This window comes from Xiphophorus hellerii, chromosome 7 (assembly GCF_003331165.1).
Source record: "Xiphophorus hellerii strain 12219 chromosome 7, Xiphophorus_hellerii-4.1, whole genome shotgun sequence".
NCBI lineage: Eukaryota > Metazoa > Chordata > Actinopteri > Cyprinodontiformes > Poeciliidae > Xiphophorus > Xiphophorus hellerii.
In genome coordinates, this window is record NC_045678.1 from 27,064,467 (window position 1) to 27,081,426 (window position 16,960).

The window sequence follows — 16,960 nt, forward strand, 5'->3', positions numbered from 1 at the left end:
TCATTTTAAAGATATTAACAAATTATTCCAGAGGTCATCAAGGTCAACCAGCCAGTCTATATTTGCAAAATCAAACAAAACATGGTGTCAATTAAATCAAATGTGCTGCAAGTTAGTTTGTGCTGCAACAATAACAAAATCACACAATATTAATATAAATGAATAGTGCTGTTTGTGCAGCTAAAACGTTCGCAGCACATTGATTGACACTTTTTTTTATTTTGTAAATGTGGGGCGGACTGGTTGACCTTCGATGACCTCTGGAAACTTGTGTTATCATCTTGAAAATGGCAGCAGCTCACACAAAACTTTTTAATGCACAAACATCAGACACCAGTTTTGTTTGATCTGAAGAAGGCAAGTGGGGATAAAGCTTCTTTTAAGTGATCTTTGATATATAAATATAATTTTTATAAACTCTGAAGGTAATATAGTTACTGTGAAATGACACTATGTGCCTCGATAAGATAACATCCTCATTAATATCAGCAAAGTTCTGATCTGCTGAATAGTTTCTGTCACTTTGCTTTCCTGAAGGATCCCCAGAGTCTGTCTGTTTCCCCTTCAGGTGAGTCTGAGACTCCAGCTTCTCTCTGTGGTCTCGGGGTCGATGTGTGGCCCCTGAGGGCCCCGTCGTCTCCTCCAGGTAAACATTAGCTCAGTAATTACCCTCTCCTAACAGAACAAATTACCTTCCAGCTGTTGTTTCCTGAGCCCGCCCCGGCGGAGCAGCAGGTTCTGGATCAGAGCCAGAAACAGAGCAACTCCGGTTGGTTCTGGTGGAGCAGAGCCAGAGGTGAACTCTGTAATCCTGTTAGCACTCAGAGGCCCGTCAGCCCTCTGAGGGACCCACCGGCTCAGACCGAAGTCACACCGGTGGAGCCCGATCGGTTCTCCTCTTCCTCTCCGTGTTGATGAGTTTAATCATCAGAGGAGTTCCTGCTCGGCTGCAGCTGCAGGTTAGCAGAGGTTCTGTCTTTATGTGGGTCAGAACCGCTCCCAGTGCTGCAGGTGATCACATCCACTTCATCTGATCACTTTAGATAATTAGGAAGCAGATAATTGGAGCGACCTGCTGCACATCAGACATGAGGAGGAGGAGGAGCGCTCTTCCTCCTGGGGGAGGTCAATGGAGCTCCAATAAAACCTGCAGGATGATGAATCTCTCAGGTTCTCTGAGGTCTTTACTGACATTTTTCCAGTTTTTCCCAAACACATGACTTTCATCGACTGTTTAGCTGCTGAAACGAGTTCCTCACATCTTCTGCCCTCCAGTTTCGTCACACAAGAAAAACAACAGGATTGTGATTCTACATTCACGCTGGACGGTTGTTGGTATCAGCTCTGAGCGCGTTCACATCCATTATTCATGTGGTCAGTCTCAGAGGGACGGTCTGCTCTCTGGGTCTCTGTGGTCAGAACCTGTCGGACTCCATCTGAGATCCTCACAGCAGCACAGATCTTCCTCTCAGATCAACTTTAAAACAGGAGAACTTGAACTAGACCTTTATTTCTGTTTTTCCATCTTAACCAGATTTTATCTTGGATAAGATCTAATTCAAGTAAACCTCCTAATTTTGCTAAGCTAGCTTTGAATGTAATTGTTCCATGTCTTAAACACTCAGTTTCACAGAACTAGCTTATATCGTTGATAAGAGAAGATATACTGCAGTTTCTGCAGCTCCCATACTTGGAGTTACCAAGGTGGGGTAGGGGGGTGAAACTACTGGAAAATGAAAGCTAAACACTCAGCCATTAGTCTGTGACAGATGGAAGAAATAAAATGAAAGAAATAAAGATGAATAGAGATCCTAATTGTCTTTTACAATAGGTCGAAGTTCGAGTTTGGCTGTTGGGGAACCAGGTTTGAAACTGTCAAGTGATTGTGACTTCTGTAGTGTGTTATAAGCATGTGGCACTTCTGTCTCTAATTTATGTCTGGTCGACACTTTAGGATGAAAATATCCTGAAATATCTGTATGATGGAGAAGAGAGATATCCAAGAAACCAGGTCACGTTTTTATTCACACCTAAATCACATAATCCTGAAGACGACACTTAAATCAGCTTCAATGTGTGTTGATTGTAATTTAGGCAGAACAAGTGACTAGATTTGAGCAACCTTTCTAAAATTGGCTCAGGTTGCCATGAAGATCAGCTGATTGGTTCATGTGGTCAGGCAACATGATCATGAAAAGAGGAAGGACAATTTGAGGAAAGCTGTTAAATCACAGATTTGATCCTTTAGATCTTTACCAGACTGTCTTTGTATGAGGTTTTCAACCTGAATTAAAACTTTACAGTGTTCCTTAGCAGATCAGTGGGATTAGATCTGTTTAGATTCAAACCCTGAGGTGGAAACAGGAACATGTTAGCATCTGAGCTCAGTGTGAAGTTCAGGGTGAGTCAAAAGCTTCCTGTTCGACTCTTTGACGCTCCTCCGTCTCTTTTTGGGTTCCTGAGTTTCCATCGCCTCGACCATCAGCGACGGTGTCGCTGTTTGTTTGTTTGTTTGTTGTGAACGCAGTTCGGTGTTCAGGGATTTCTAATGGCCTGTTGTCACCACAGAGCATAAATCACCGCTGTCAGCAGCGACATGACTAATGTCGGCCACTCCTCGGAGGACCCGACACGTTTCCTGAAACCATCCCAAAGCTCGGCCGGTTTTAGGCTCTGATTGGTCCGTAATGATCCTGGTCTCACTCCAGATTCACACCCGGGGTTTTTCACAGATTTACAGAAAGATGTTTTCCTCAGAGAGATGCTCACAGCCTCATTAATCTCACTGATCTGCTGTAATTAAACTGTCAACATGTGGACAAAGGGCTTCTCAGTGTTCAGCTGAAACTTTCTGCTGATGGAGATCCAAAACCTCAACTGGATCCATAAACTTATTTTATCACATTTGTCCTTTTGCATAATCATAACAGATATTCTACCTCTGGTGTCCAAAAGTGCAGCCTGGGATCCATTTGTGGCCCTTGGTCATTTTACTATAGCAAGTGGTTGGCCTATGTGGGGCTTTTTTTATTGTTATCAGGGTAAAATTATTGCCAAAATAATTGTCTTAGAATGAAAAATGTTGAGTATATCATAAAGGATGTATCTTTTTACAGCAAAGCTTTCTATAAGTAGAAGCACATCTTTTCAGAGACTTTAACTGAAAAGCTGATATTGCTGCACCCAAATTAGCTCTTACTTAATGTGTTAAACTTGACTAAATTTAGCAAGTACTTTGAAAGAAAGTGACCTAAACCAGCTTTTTTCAACTGAAAATGAATGTGTTCAATTGAGCCCAAAAGAATCCGAAATATACAATAGATGTATTTCTTTTAATACAGCAAATGTGCAAAAATCCATTAAAAGTTTTGGGTCTTTGATGAATAAGATCTGTCTTCAAAAAGAAAAAAAAGCCCAGAAAACAAACAATTTTTCACAATAATCAGTATAGAGTTTTGTTGCAGTAGGTTCCTCTGCAATTGGAGCTAAAAATGTCCCACAGAATCACAGAGTGTGGGTGGACTTTGTCCACTGGAACAGAAAAGGTTCCTGTCAAAAGTTGTATGAACACCTGCTTTTTTGCAGTTTCCTAGTGAAGTAAAGAGAATAGCGAGAAAGCGGGCTTGTGTGCATGCATGTGTGGTGTGTGTGTGTGTTGGTGTGTGGGTGGGTGTGTGGGTGTGTGTGTGTGTGTGTGTGTGTGTGTGGTGAAATATGGTTGTATATGGTTCATAGCTGCAAGGAAACATATAGAATTGGAAATTACCCTTACCCTTCTACTTGACTGCTGAGACCCGAACAGTATCTGTGTAAAACGTAGGGTGGTGCAAATGTGTAAAATGAATAAATTTTCAATTTATATGTAGAGTGCACCTATTAAGACAAACAGAAAAAGTTTCATGAAAAAAAATACTTCCAGCTATTTTTAAAACATTTTTAAATTTAACATAACAGGAGGGTTAAAAATGTCCTGATTATTTATAAACATCTGAGCAGCGATCTGCAGATCTTCAGGTTGGATTTTTTTCATCACATCTTGAACTCTGATCCATAAAAAATGTAGGAATTAAGTTTTATGATCAATGAGCTCTAAACAATCAGTTCATGAAGTTGTGAGTTATGATTCATGAGGATGTGCTACTGCCCCCTGGTGTTGCTTTGCCTTTACTGCATCATGATACTAAGTTACCTATAATATTATATCTTATTTACAATGTTCTCCCTAAAATCACATTATTTTCAGCCACTTTTCTTTTGGGTGAGGAAAGTGATCCTCACCTCCTGCCATCAGTTCTCCTTTCTGTTCCTGTTGCTGTAAATAAACTTCTTACTTTAACAGCGTCTGCATTTGTAAATGTTGTCTGATATAACTAACATGACAGTAAGATGTCTGATCTTCATCAGTGTGTTAAAGATGCTGCTGACATTAATCTTCCTATCATTTCTGTCAGTCTTTTCTACAGATCCACCTGGTTCCTCTCACCCTGGACCCAACCTCGTTCTGTTCCATCCCTCCAGCAGAAGATTCTGATCCACCAGGACAGGAACCCAACACAACCAGAACCGCTTTTTCCCCAAAGCAGTAAGTCTGCTGAACAGTAATCCAGCTCCTTCTCCGTCATTTTTGTTTATTATCTCCTTTTGAACTTCTCAAAATACCGTGAATCTATTTTTTAAATATGATAATATGACTCAGTTTGTGTTGAACCTTTGCTTTGTTTTCATCTGACATTATTACAATAGAGTTGTTCTTGATTCTGAACATTTTTTTAATCAGGTTAGGTTTCCCTTCTGCTGCTGCTTCTGCTTATCTTATCACTACAATTTGCGTACCATCTGTCATACGACCTAAACACCAATACTTCAATAATTGATATTTGATCATTTCCACAGTAGAAGGCTGATTCAGCAGATCTCATCTCTCCCTGAAACATTTCTGCCTGTTTTCTCTGAATAACAGAATCCTGACCATCTGTGTGCTGCTGGAGGGGCTCAGAGCATCTGCAATGTGTTCATCACCACCGGCTGAATGAATGAATGAATCATGTGGCATGTTACATGTTTCTCTGCAGGGACTTGGACAGGTCCAACATATGCAACCTCTGCCTGATAGAAAGCCTAACTTTGCTAATTTCACGTTTCTGCCAACCTGTCAGGAACATTTATGTGGCCTATTTAAAGAGGAAAATCCTCCACTCACACCAGTCTATCATCATGTTGATCATGTTGGGTTATGTTCAGGATGTTTTATTTGTTCCAACACTTTTCCTCTGACACGAACACATCACCATGCACGGCGAGCTGCAGGCGCTGCAGGTGTCACATGATCCAATCGACTGCCAAACGCTGGTAGGGAGCAGATGGAGTGTTGAGGAGGGCAGTGGACCCCGACCCTCTGTCACTGGAGGTAAGTCCCTGCCGACTCCTGGAGGCCTCGTTAATGAGCGCCGAGCTTCCTGTTGACAGATTCACCCATAAGGGCAAAGGTTTGTCCTTATGGGTGTAACACCCTGTAACACCAAGATAAACAATCTTCTAAAAGTTCCTATAAAACTGGAATCACAGTGAAAAAAATCAAATAAAACTCCCCTGTGATATGAAGGGAAATGTTGAATAAAGCTGAACACTCTTGGTGACGTAAAGGAGGAAGATTCAGAATAACCTGAGATGGAACCAAGACTTCCTGTGAAAACATAAAAGTTCAAAACAAGAAGTAAAACCTGCTGAAACTGGACGTTTCTGTTCACGCTGACTGGAAACAAACTTTAAATAAGATTTAAAAAATAAACTGATGAGCAGGAGAGTTAATAAAAAAACCTCAGTCATTAGGTCTTCGCTGGTTTCAGGTTCCGACTTAAAGGCATTTATTTAAAGTCTGCAAAATAACCAAACATTGAAACTGATCTCTAAAATTGATAAATTGATCTCCAGTTGTTGACAGAAACTGTTTTATTGACCAGCCCTCTGATTGGGAGTGGTGTATTTCTCCCAGTAGAACCACTGGGAGGAGGCAGAGGACCTAAATTATTTTACAGACTATCTGTCTCATATTATACTGTCAGGATATGGTTACAGTTTTAACAAATATGTAAAAAATATATTGTTTTTAAAAGTTACATCGTGCAGCTTTAATGTCCTGAAACTTTTTCACCTTGAACTTGTTTTAGCTGCACAGTTTCATGCAGGTGAAGCCATTTTGTTGCAAAGTGATGATGACCACATGTCAGTTTGGATGTAACCATTAATAACACAAAATCATATTATTTCCTGTCACATCCATCATTTTTCATTGTAATCAGTAAACTATTAAGATTGATCAAATGATTTCAGTTGAACTCATTTACTGCCTCACCTGAGCTGATGATATGAATACTGAAATGACATCAGTCTGTAAAAAACACAGTTAAGGTTATGAATCAATATATGTGATATAGAGTTGATAATAAATGGTGAAACAGGTTTTCTGTGGAATTTAATTCAAACCTTCAGTGTGTTGCATCTTAAATCTCTCTTTCATCAGGAAACAGAGTGAGAGAATCAAAATCAACAGGTTCTTCTCTGGGTCAGAGGTCACATGACCTGCCTGTTAACCACGGAGGTCACATGACCGGTCTGTTGAATTCTCGGGTCCTGAGCAGCTGTGGTTTACACACAGCAACATCTGTTCTCAGATTAAAGGACACTTAGTGGGAAATTTGTCCGTCTGAATTAAAAGTGGACTTCAGAAGGATTAGAGCTGAGCTGCAGGTTGATTATCCTGATGTCCAGGAAATAAAACCTTCATCACAGGCTGGAAGCAGCTTCTGTAGCTGCTGTTTGGAGTTAGACAGGCTGAGAGAAAACACAGAGGTCAGAACGTGTGAAAATATGTTATATATAAAAAATAAAACGAATATTGAAGATGATCTTTAAGATCTATTAGTGCCATCAGTTTGGTGGCTGAGCTGAAAATGGAGCAGAGCTGATGGATGGATGACAGAAGGATGGAGGGATTGATCAGGTCTCTGAGGATGAAGGGTTATCCAAATGTCCCGTCAGCCCACCCTGGACAGCAGAGTTGTGGTGCTGAGGTCACTTCCTGTGGGAGCTGCAGACTGCTGATCTGAGGACAGCTGATCAATCTGCAGGACAGCTGACAGCCAGCCTGACTCAGAGATTACACCCCTCCCTAGGAGGTTGGGATGTTTTCCTTAGGAAAAAAAACTGGGAAAAATCAGGATTCAGCAGGATGGGAGGAGTGAAGGATGAAGAGGAGACATCTGAACACAAGGTGGATCAGAGATCAGGTGATCTCTGCTGATCTGGAAAAGAAAAACAAACAAAAACCTGACAGTAGCTGAAGAAACTTGCAGAAGTGAACATCCTAAAAATAAAAGAAATTTCTTGTTTCTTCTCCACAAAGACAGTTTGAAATGGACTCTGAACTCGTGATGGATGGTTTTTCTTCCATTACTAGATAGCAAAGCAGCTCAAGCACAGAGACATTTAATGGCGTTTGTCTGTGAACATCAATTTCAGGTCTTTTCTAGAGATTTGCCGATCCAATATCGATATCTGTATCATTCCTGAAATTGAAAAAAGTTCTAGATTGGGTATTAGTAACAATGTGCCAGAAGATGGACTGAACAGAGCTCTGTGATTTATTCAAAGAATCCCTTTGTTAGACCAGATGCATTTATAGAAAGATTAAATTGGAAGAAGAAGATGACAGGCAAATTGATTACACTGGACTTTATTTAGACCAAGTAGCGGCTATGACTCATTAAGGTTTGTAATTGTCTCTGCTAGCTAGGTGCTAACATATTGGCAGAATAATACCTCAGCAGGTATTTGTTTTGGATCCCATGTTTTCCTATATAGATATATTTATTTCAGATATATCCATATCTAAAATGAAGATATGGATATATCTTTATATATCCATATCTTTATTTGATATGTCGATATATCCATATCTGAAATAAAGATATGGATATATTTTCATATATCCATATCTTTATTTGATATGTCGATATATCCATATCTGAAATAAATAGTCATTAAATATTAGAAGTCACTTTTTTCAGCAGGGCTATAAGAGTCTGGTGTCAGATCTGTAATTTATTTTTGTTTTAAGGTTAAAGTATTGTCTAATGCTCCCCCAGGAGATGAAGTCCCACACTTATTAAAAGCTATGCGTCTCCTGTTAGTTCCATAAAACACTTCAGATATGTTCCTTTAAGGAGATAAAACAATATATTTTCATGTCAGAAACAAACCTGTTTTTAATAACCCAAACCATCAACCTGAAGCCTTCACTCATAGTTAAAATGTTCATGTTGACTCCTGCTGTTCCTAAACCATAAAATCATCAGTTTCCAGAAGAAAGAAAATGGATGGATGGTGGAGGGCCCCCTGTCGGTCAGGGTCCCTAGGAATTGTCCTAACTTTTCCCCGCCCCTGGATACAAGAAGAGTAAATTTATTACATATACCATTATGACTAAAGGAGGTAGAGGAGTCACTAAACATCTGACACATAGAGCAGGAGAAAGGATATGACTCAAGCAGAGATGGAGAAACAAAGATAAAGATAGCTACAGTAGAGCCTAAGCTAATGCTAAGCTAGTGAAACACCTTACAACATCAAGGAACACTGATTAAACCCAAAACGTTTGTACAGAGTAAAGTCCAGCAACAAATATGTGTTTTAATGTGCTTTTGTGTTGAATTAACTCAGAAATGTCACAATTTAGATCAAATTGAGAGAGACTGAAACCCAAACAATCCAGACCTGATAAACAAGACAAGAAATGATGAGGAAATTATGTTATCAACAACTGGTAACAAATGGCTTGTACTTGTATAACACTTTGTCAAGTTTAGAGGACCCCAAAGGGCTTTACACTACATTTAGTCATTCACCCATTCACACAAACACATTCACAGGCTGTTGGTGGCAAGCTACTGGAAAGTAGCCACAGTTGCCCTGGGATAGTCTGACAGTCTGACACAACAAGCAACAACTTGAAAACTTCCCAAATTAATAGCCCACTTATTTAAAAAATGAAAGATCTTTAAAACTATGACTTATAGTAAGGTGACTGGAGGGGATGTGTCCATGATTTTATGACATCTTTGGATATTGAAGAAATGTAATACATAGGTTTCAGTGAGAGGAAGGCTGAAGGGCTAGTATTTATTGTTCCCTTCATTTTTTTACTGTATCACACCAAGTTATCTAAATCTTTTACTCAAAGCTTTTGCTTTTTTGTGAAAACAAATGACTTGCAAGAGAGACTTTTTGCATTATGGTCACTTTGCAGTTTTTTTATTGTTTGTATTTTGATCACTTAGATCATGTATGTGTAACTTTTGTGGATCCCACAGGATATTTGAAATGGGATGAATAAAGAATTATCTTATCTTAAAGTAAAGGCATACACTTTTAAATGCGTTTCAGTTCTGTTGTCATAAAGATTTTGTAAAATACTCGTTGGTATGCCTGTCAGTGTGGATAAATAATGTTTAACAAAACCAACATTAAACTCAGACAATCTAACTACACAGGTTAGAGACCTCAACATAGTTTTATTGCATTTACTGGAATAAGCTATCATATGCTTAAACTTATCAATGTTTCACCATTCTGTGTTAAAGATTCACATTTAAACTTCAAGAAATTAGTCTGCTAGGAAATTCTTACTGTTATCACTTGTTCTCTATTTTAATAGTTTATTGCCATGTGATAAAAACTTTGTAGTAAAATGTATCCTTTGACATTTTACTATACTATCAAGTATTTTTTGGTAGCTTTCAGATATTGAACTAAGAAAGACAATGAGACTTATTAAAACCTAAGATGTAAGTTATGGATTCTTGTATGGAATTCAACAATGAAGTCACAAACGTGGTTGAAAACATGAGGGAGAAGAGGTGTGCTGCACCGCAAATTTTGCTTTAGAAAACACCCCGATGGAGGTTTGAATAAAACCTAGGTAGTTATGTGGTCTACATGCTGAAAGAATGAATTATCCTTCCACCAAAGCGCAACTACCATTTCTAAATTAATGTTAAAAAATTACTTCTTTCTAATCTTCCTGAATATGAAAACATGGTAAACTGAGAATTTTCAGACAATTTGGTTTGAAACAATAAACATTTTCATAAGCATTTTTTGAAAATATGTATATTTACAATTCAAGCTAGGGTAGGGTTACTGTAACCGATAGGACACACAGCCTTACATTTAGAGGTGGTGACCGTGATCCTGGCTGCTTTTAACTCTAAAATTTATCTTTATCCACAGAAAGATAAATGTCAAAGAGCTGCCGATTAAACTAAATGTTACAAGCTTGACATGATTCACTGAGTTGTTTTTACCGAGAAATCGATCAGAAGCGCCGTGAAAATGGTCAGATCCGCCTCTCCGGCTGTAATGCGCGCTCCCGACACAGGGGGGCAGATTTTCACAGGGGAACAGAATTGCGCACAACGCCGGTGTTGTGCTTACGAGAAAGAACCGTAACCAGGCGGAAAAGGAAGGTCCCAACAGGGCAGGTGGTAATCTGCGCTCAATCCAGTCTCCACTGCAGAAATGTCAGCCAAACCAGTCCTCCCTCAAATGTACGTGACATGCATAATTCGCTGTTAAGCCATATTTTAACCTGTTTGCTAGTGTCTACTAAAGTCAAAGTCTTTCAGTTCAGCCTTTACATCTGTTCTGCTTCAAAAACGATTTACCCTGAACAGCAGTGTTACAGTCTATAATCTGTTCATCTTTAGGTGCAAAACCTCTCCAGATTGAAGAATTTTTCGTTTTAATATTATCGTCCTAATTAATCTTTCTCATTAAAAATAAAGAAACAAACAATAAACGTAATGATTCTGTCGGTTAGTTTTTTTCTCCCTGTTAAATCAAAACGTTTCTGTTATTTTTAGGGGTTTGCAACAGACACAAAATGTGAATTGTAATTTGTCATCCAAAGGGCAACAATGATAAACTATTGTTAGAAAAGATTCTAAGGAACCTTTTCTCAAGTGCAAAGAAAGAAATATAAGAATAAATAAAGAAAAAAACTAATTTCATTGATGTATGGATCAATTTTAACGTTGTTGAAGCTTACAGTATCTCACAAAATCATAACACCAAGGGAAGTTCATAGTGATACCCTGTTGCTGAGAATTGAGTGCAACTTCTGCAGTGAAGACTGTTTGGACATGAAGACCCAGGACGTTTTTCATAAGATCAGAACTTTTTTAAACTATAATCTTCATTTTATAAATTAAGTAAAGGATAGAGATATTCTGGATATTTTATCTAAAGAGTTAATTTTCTGAACATTTGAATGAGTATCTAAACATATATATATATGCTTCAAATATTTGTAGTGGATTTTCTAAGGCTCAATTTGACTTAAAAACTCAGGTTTTGCAGTAATAATAACCACTGTTATGTAATTTTAAAGGGTTTTTTATAATGAACATTATTTTTTAAATTATTTTTGTCTATGTGTAATTCATCTTTGTCTGCATTTGTTGCGAACTTCCGAGAATAAACTACTTTTGGTTTGATAAGCGACGCTAGAGGTGTTTTTGGTGTTATACATTTTGGACGCTAGATGGCGCCTATTAGACGCTTGCTAGAGTGTAGATGGCGCTAAAGCAGTAGCAGGTTGAACCTTTAACGACTTTTATAAGACTTCAGGTGCAGCACGTGGATTGATTCCAATTCGACCCACCATAGACCAGTTACTTAATCACAGCTACGTCATGTTTAATAACAAAAAGCAGAGAAAACTGATCCATTACTCTGTTTTGACATGTTCCTGAAGTTTGTCTATTAATATGAAACAATTTGACCAATCAGTAAACAAGGCTTGATATATTTTTAATTTTAGTAGACTAAGACATTATTACTTTTACTAACTCTAAGCAAACATATGAAATCAGAACACAGCTTTTCTGGCAACTGAGTCAAAAGAAAAAAACTAAGACAAAATGGCATGATAGTATCCAACTTTATTGAATTTCAGTATCTACAGAAAACTGACTGAGGTCAGGCATCATAGAGAAAGTGATTCAGTCAGTAATTACTGGCTAGAAATTGTAAATGATTACTGAAAAGAAAATGCAAAGAAAATTAGTGATAACTTTTTTAAAAATTTTATTTTATTTAATGTGAAATATGGTCATTTCTACATTTGGGATGTTTACAGACCATCAGTAAATGTGACACATACGCTAAATAAATGTCACCATATTTTTTATTATTTTATTTTCTGATACAATCACATCATTTTACTTCATTCTTATTCCTAGTTTATTGCGGAATCTTTTATTATTTGTTCAAATAAATACATTTTATCTCATTGTTAAAATACCCTTAAAAAGATAAAAACACTCAGCTAATCTGACTCCTAGGGAGTTGAATTAACACTTTGAAAGTGTCTATATTGGTCAACTCTTGATTTTGTTAAAATCGTACTTTCGAAAGTATTATATCTGATAGAGTTGAATCAACACACATCTGTGTTGATTTACCTAACACTAGTGTGTAGTGTCAAAAGTTAACACTATGAAAGTGTTAATTTAACACAGAAGTGTTAAGTATAGATCAACATAGAAATCTGAATTTTAAAATATTGCTGGTAGGATGTTCTGTGGTGGTGCAGGGGTTAAGCACAACCCACATATGGAGGCCTTAGTCCTCAGTGTGACTGTCGCAGGTTGGCTTCCTGGCTTTTGCTGCATGTTTTTTCCCTTCTCTCATTAGAGCCAAGAAAACCTTTAAAAAAACAATACTGGCAGTCAATAATCCCCAAATTCACTTTAAAAAACAGATGTCAATTGAATATACAAAAACACCAACACAAGTTGCAGTTTGAATCTACTTATATTTAGAAAGAACAACATCAAACAGCATTATGCGTTTGATGTTGTGGCCAATCTGCCATGTTTTCTTTCCCACACATTTCAGAAAACTGCTTGCCATAGGGACTGTAATAAACCAAGTCCTTAATTGGAAGAACATAAAACAAATCATCTTATTGATCCAGTATGCATTTAAATGATCATAATAAAGACTGTCCACTCTGCCAGGCAAAATAAAAGCAAGAATATTCATCACCTCAAGTGTCATGTAAAAGTCCCTTCAATGTTGAAAACTGTAGGTGAAGAAGTTGTAGAGGAATTCATGGTACTTTGCACTGAAGGTGAAGTGTGATTTGAAAGTTCATCGAAAGCTTGTTAGGTCTTGTGTGCCATGGATGGTCAGGGATGGTCTTGTGATCACTGATCACTCTTGTTTTCAGCAACATGCAGGAACATGCAATATTAGCTATAGCTATATAGCAAATAGCAAACTAAGCCAATGAGAAAGTGATTCTACACAAGAAATAGGAACATTACAATAACCACATACCTGCACATATCTGACAACATGATCCACAGTTTGACATGAGCCGTTTTGGATTCTTCTTGTGGCCTTTGGACGTAGGAAGAAGCACATGAACCAACAGAAGAAAGCCTGTTTTTACCAGCCTGGAGGAAAAACAGGAAAAATAGCAGAAACATTATAATAATAAATAAATATTTTAAAAAGAAGTGTGAGCAAAACTAACCAGACCCACCTGTGTGTGTCACTATCATATTCATTCAAAATACTGTCCACCCGGTTTAACCTGGAGAGCATTTTTCACCACCTACAAGATAAAGCATAAAAAAGTAAGAAATAATTACCATGAACACAACTCAGACATTAAGTATCACATAATCAGTAGGTATTAAAGAAATTAGTCAGCTTACAGAGACATTCTGGACAGCATTAAAAATGGTGCCAATCATTCTGAAGAAATGTGTTGAAGTCATCATAACAGGCTTCAGTCACCAACATGACGTACTAATGAAGGAAAAAAGGCAGTAAATATGTCATAATTAATTTATTGTATGTATAGAGACAGAAACATTTTGGCTTAACTTTGATCGCACAGATCAACCCACCGGTCCAGCACAGCCACTCTTCCCATTATGCTGTCTAAAGCCAAAAACTTCAAGAAAACGACTCCGCAGCTAAATAATGTTAACTCAAATGGCCTTTCTTACAGTTTTAATGTTAGGTCAACCACCCAACACCTCGTGCTACACCTACTTGTTTGGCTAACTTTAGCTGCTAACAAAAATACTAAACCAAGGGTGCTCAAGTCTGGTCCTTGAGAACTACAGTCCTGCAACTTTTAGATGCACCTTACTCCAACAGACCAGGATCAGCTCTGAACAGACCTGCTAATGAGCCACTCATTTGATGAAAGTTGCAGGATGGATCTTAAGACACAGGCTGTTGAGAATTTGTTTTGGGTTTAAGCAGGATTTGCTTAGGACTTATTATTTGGGATATTATAATTTAATATAAGTAACTATTTTAGTTGCAATTGTTTCATAAATCTAGTTAGCATTCGATAGTTAGTATCTGGTTCAAAACTAACTATTGTGGACCTTTAACAGAATGGACTCTATATCCCATGATGCTTTAGAACTAGTAGAAGAAGAACTTGAGGTTAGAGGAAGAAGTGAACTTAGGACCGTTGGTTTCCGAGAACAGAGCTATGTTAGCTGAATGCCTACACTCTGTCGTATATCAGGGAGACAGGGATCATTTTATTTCTGCAGCTAAATTAAATCAATCAGTCAAGTTGTAATCATTATTACACATCAAAATGTTAGTTACAGTTTCATTTATTATGGTACAAAAGCAACTTTAAACAATCTCTACTTACAGACACAATCTTACACAACATGGTGGGTAAAAATGTCTGTTCTGATTTAGAGCCTGTTTCCTCATTCTGGTTAAAGGCAGTTTTGTTTTCCATCACATTCATCTCTTCACTGGTAGATGAGCAGTAAAGATTTTCTGGCAACAAGTGAGGATTTTTTAGATGACAGTAATACCTCTTGCTCAAAGTGTAAGACAGATAACTTGTTTCTCCGGTCAAACATGCAGTTGAAGGTTTCGGTAAACTTTGTGACACATTTAGCAGACACATTGCAATCTGAAACTGAATAAGAGAGTTTATGCTCTCGCTCATCCAGTCATTATTTAAGCTAACCTAACTTAAGAGAATAGAGATGGAGTTGGTGAAAGAGAATTTATTTGTATTACACCTTTCAGCAACAAGGCAGTTCTAAGTGCTTTACATCATAAAAAGTAGGATATTTGAAGTAGGATCCTTCAAAGATCCTACTTCACATTATAAAATATAATGTGAATATATAATATTAACAAATATAATATGTTCAAAGTCATTTCTATTTCTGTGTGGAAATCATATTATTCTGTACTGAAGGCACACTGCCTTTCTCTGCATTTCCCTGCTAAATATGCTTTATTCAATTGACTGCAGTTCAGCAAATGCCTGTTAATCAGCAATGAATTGAAATCAGTTGGACTGAAGCAAGGAAACACCAAAAACATGCAGGGCGGTGTGCCTTGAGGACCAGGGTTGGGAAACACTGAAAAAGCCTTTACATTTGGCTTGTCGCTAACTTTCTTTCTAATCTCCTGAGACAATGCTCACCTTGACAATGCTAGGCCCATTTCCTGTGAAGTGCTACACTGTGTGTGTGGCACACACCTTGGCACCAAACAGTGCAGTGACTACTTGTCCCCCTTTAAATAGGCCAGCTGATTACAAGCTTGAAAATACCTTCAATGTCAGTTAGATGACACATCTTACCTTATCTCCCTGTGTCACATTATTTTCAATCTTTGTTGTGAAGTACCACCATTTTCATCCTGAATTGTTTCATTTGTTTATTTTTTAAGGATTCTGTTAAAAAATATATTAAAAGAAATGTCTGATTTTATTGGTTCATTTTGAGTAAATTTTTATTTATTACTTTTGTCAGGTTTAGGTTAGTTTAGTGACCTTTGTGGGTACTAACAATTAGATATTAGTAACCACATGTGTAATTTACTGGCCTTTTGTCCTGGGTGCAAAAGATTGTATAATTGCTCATGTGGAAGAAGAGAACCAGGAAGTTAGCTAAATGCACAATCACAGAGTTGTGTGGGGTGAGAAAGAACCGGAGTTCAGTGAGCCAGCAACAATGAAAGCAAGAAGACAATCTGAGGTCTGCTCACTAATCAGAGAGGTCACAAACACAACTATTATTTTATGTTCTATTAGACTTGGCTCTATTTTATCTTCATATAATCACAAGAGAAAAATAACAAGTATATAGAAAATGAACTGGATCTAAATGTTAACTGAGTTTGGAATATTTTATTACACATATACACTTTTACAGTGGAGGAATTTAGGCCAGTTCTGGATCTTGAATAGACTGAAGACTGGACTTACTGAGGTTCTTCTGCTAAACATGTTTAGGCATTTAGAGGCGGAGCTAAACAAACCCTCACTGGTGCTGAGAGTTTCCTTATTCTGCTCACCTTTTCTTCTTCCTGGTTGTGACGCAGATAAGTTTTTACCAAGTGAGCTTCATTTGAAGGTAAGGTGTTCTATTTTTATTCGTTATTTTATTAAATCAGCTTTCAGCAGCCTATTTTCACCGGGTATCTTGATCACTGTAGATCATTTTAACAATCTCTGAAAATAAAATCAGTGAATTTACAGATCTATAATATGCTGCACCCAAACGTGAGCCATTTCTGCCTTCACAAATTAAGATACAGTTAAAAGTTATAACTTAAAACTTATTATACTATATTAAAAATTCAGTAGTCTTATTAAAGTGTTCACTTTGGAGCTTTTATTCAAAGTACTACTTGAACTATGTAGAACCAATTACATCATGTCATACTTTAATACACAAATGGATAAACAACATGGATACTGTAATCAAATCGTCCAGATTTAATCAGAAAACCTTTTAGCTTGGAAGTTAGATTCTATCCACAGTTTTTATTATTATTCAATAATTGGTTTGAAAGAGACATAACCACATTGTTAATCATTTCTATTGTA

General features: G+C 37.4%; 1 protein-coding gene across 5 annotated transcripts in view; it reads left to right on the top strand.

Moving 5' to 3' along the window:
• The first annotated feature begins 16,381 nt into the window (after nt 1–16,381).
• Nucleotides 16,382–16,960, top strand: part of LOC116723457 (heat shock 70 kDa protein 12A-like) — a 131,278-nt gene continuing 130,699 nt past the window's right edge. For all 5 annotated transcript variants that reach the window (XM_032568402.1, XM_032568399.1, XM_032568398.1 and 2 more), the window contains exon 1: nt 16,382–16,484. The gene's annotated coding sequence lies outside the window, so the exon portion shown is untranslated. The remainder of the gene's footprint in view (nt 16,485–16,960) is intronic.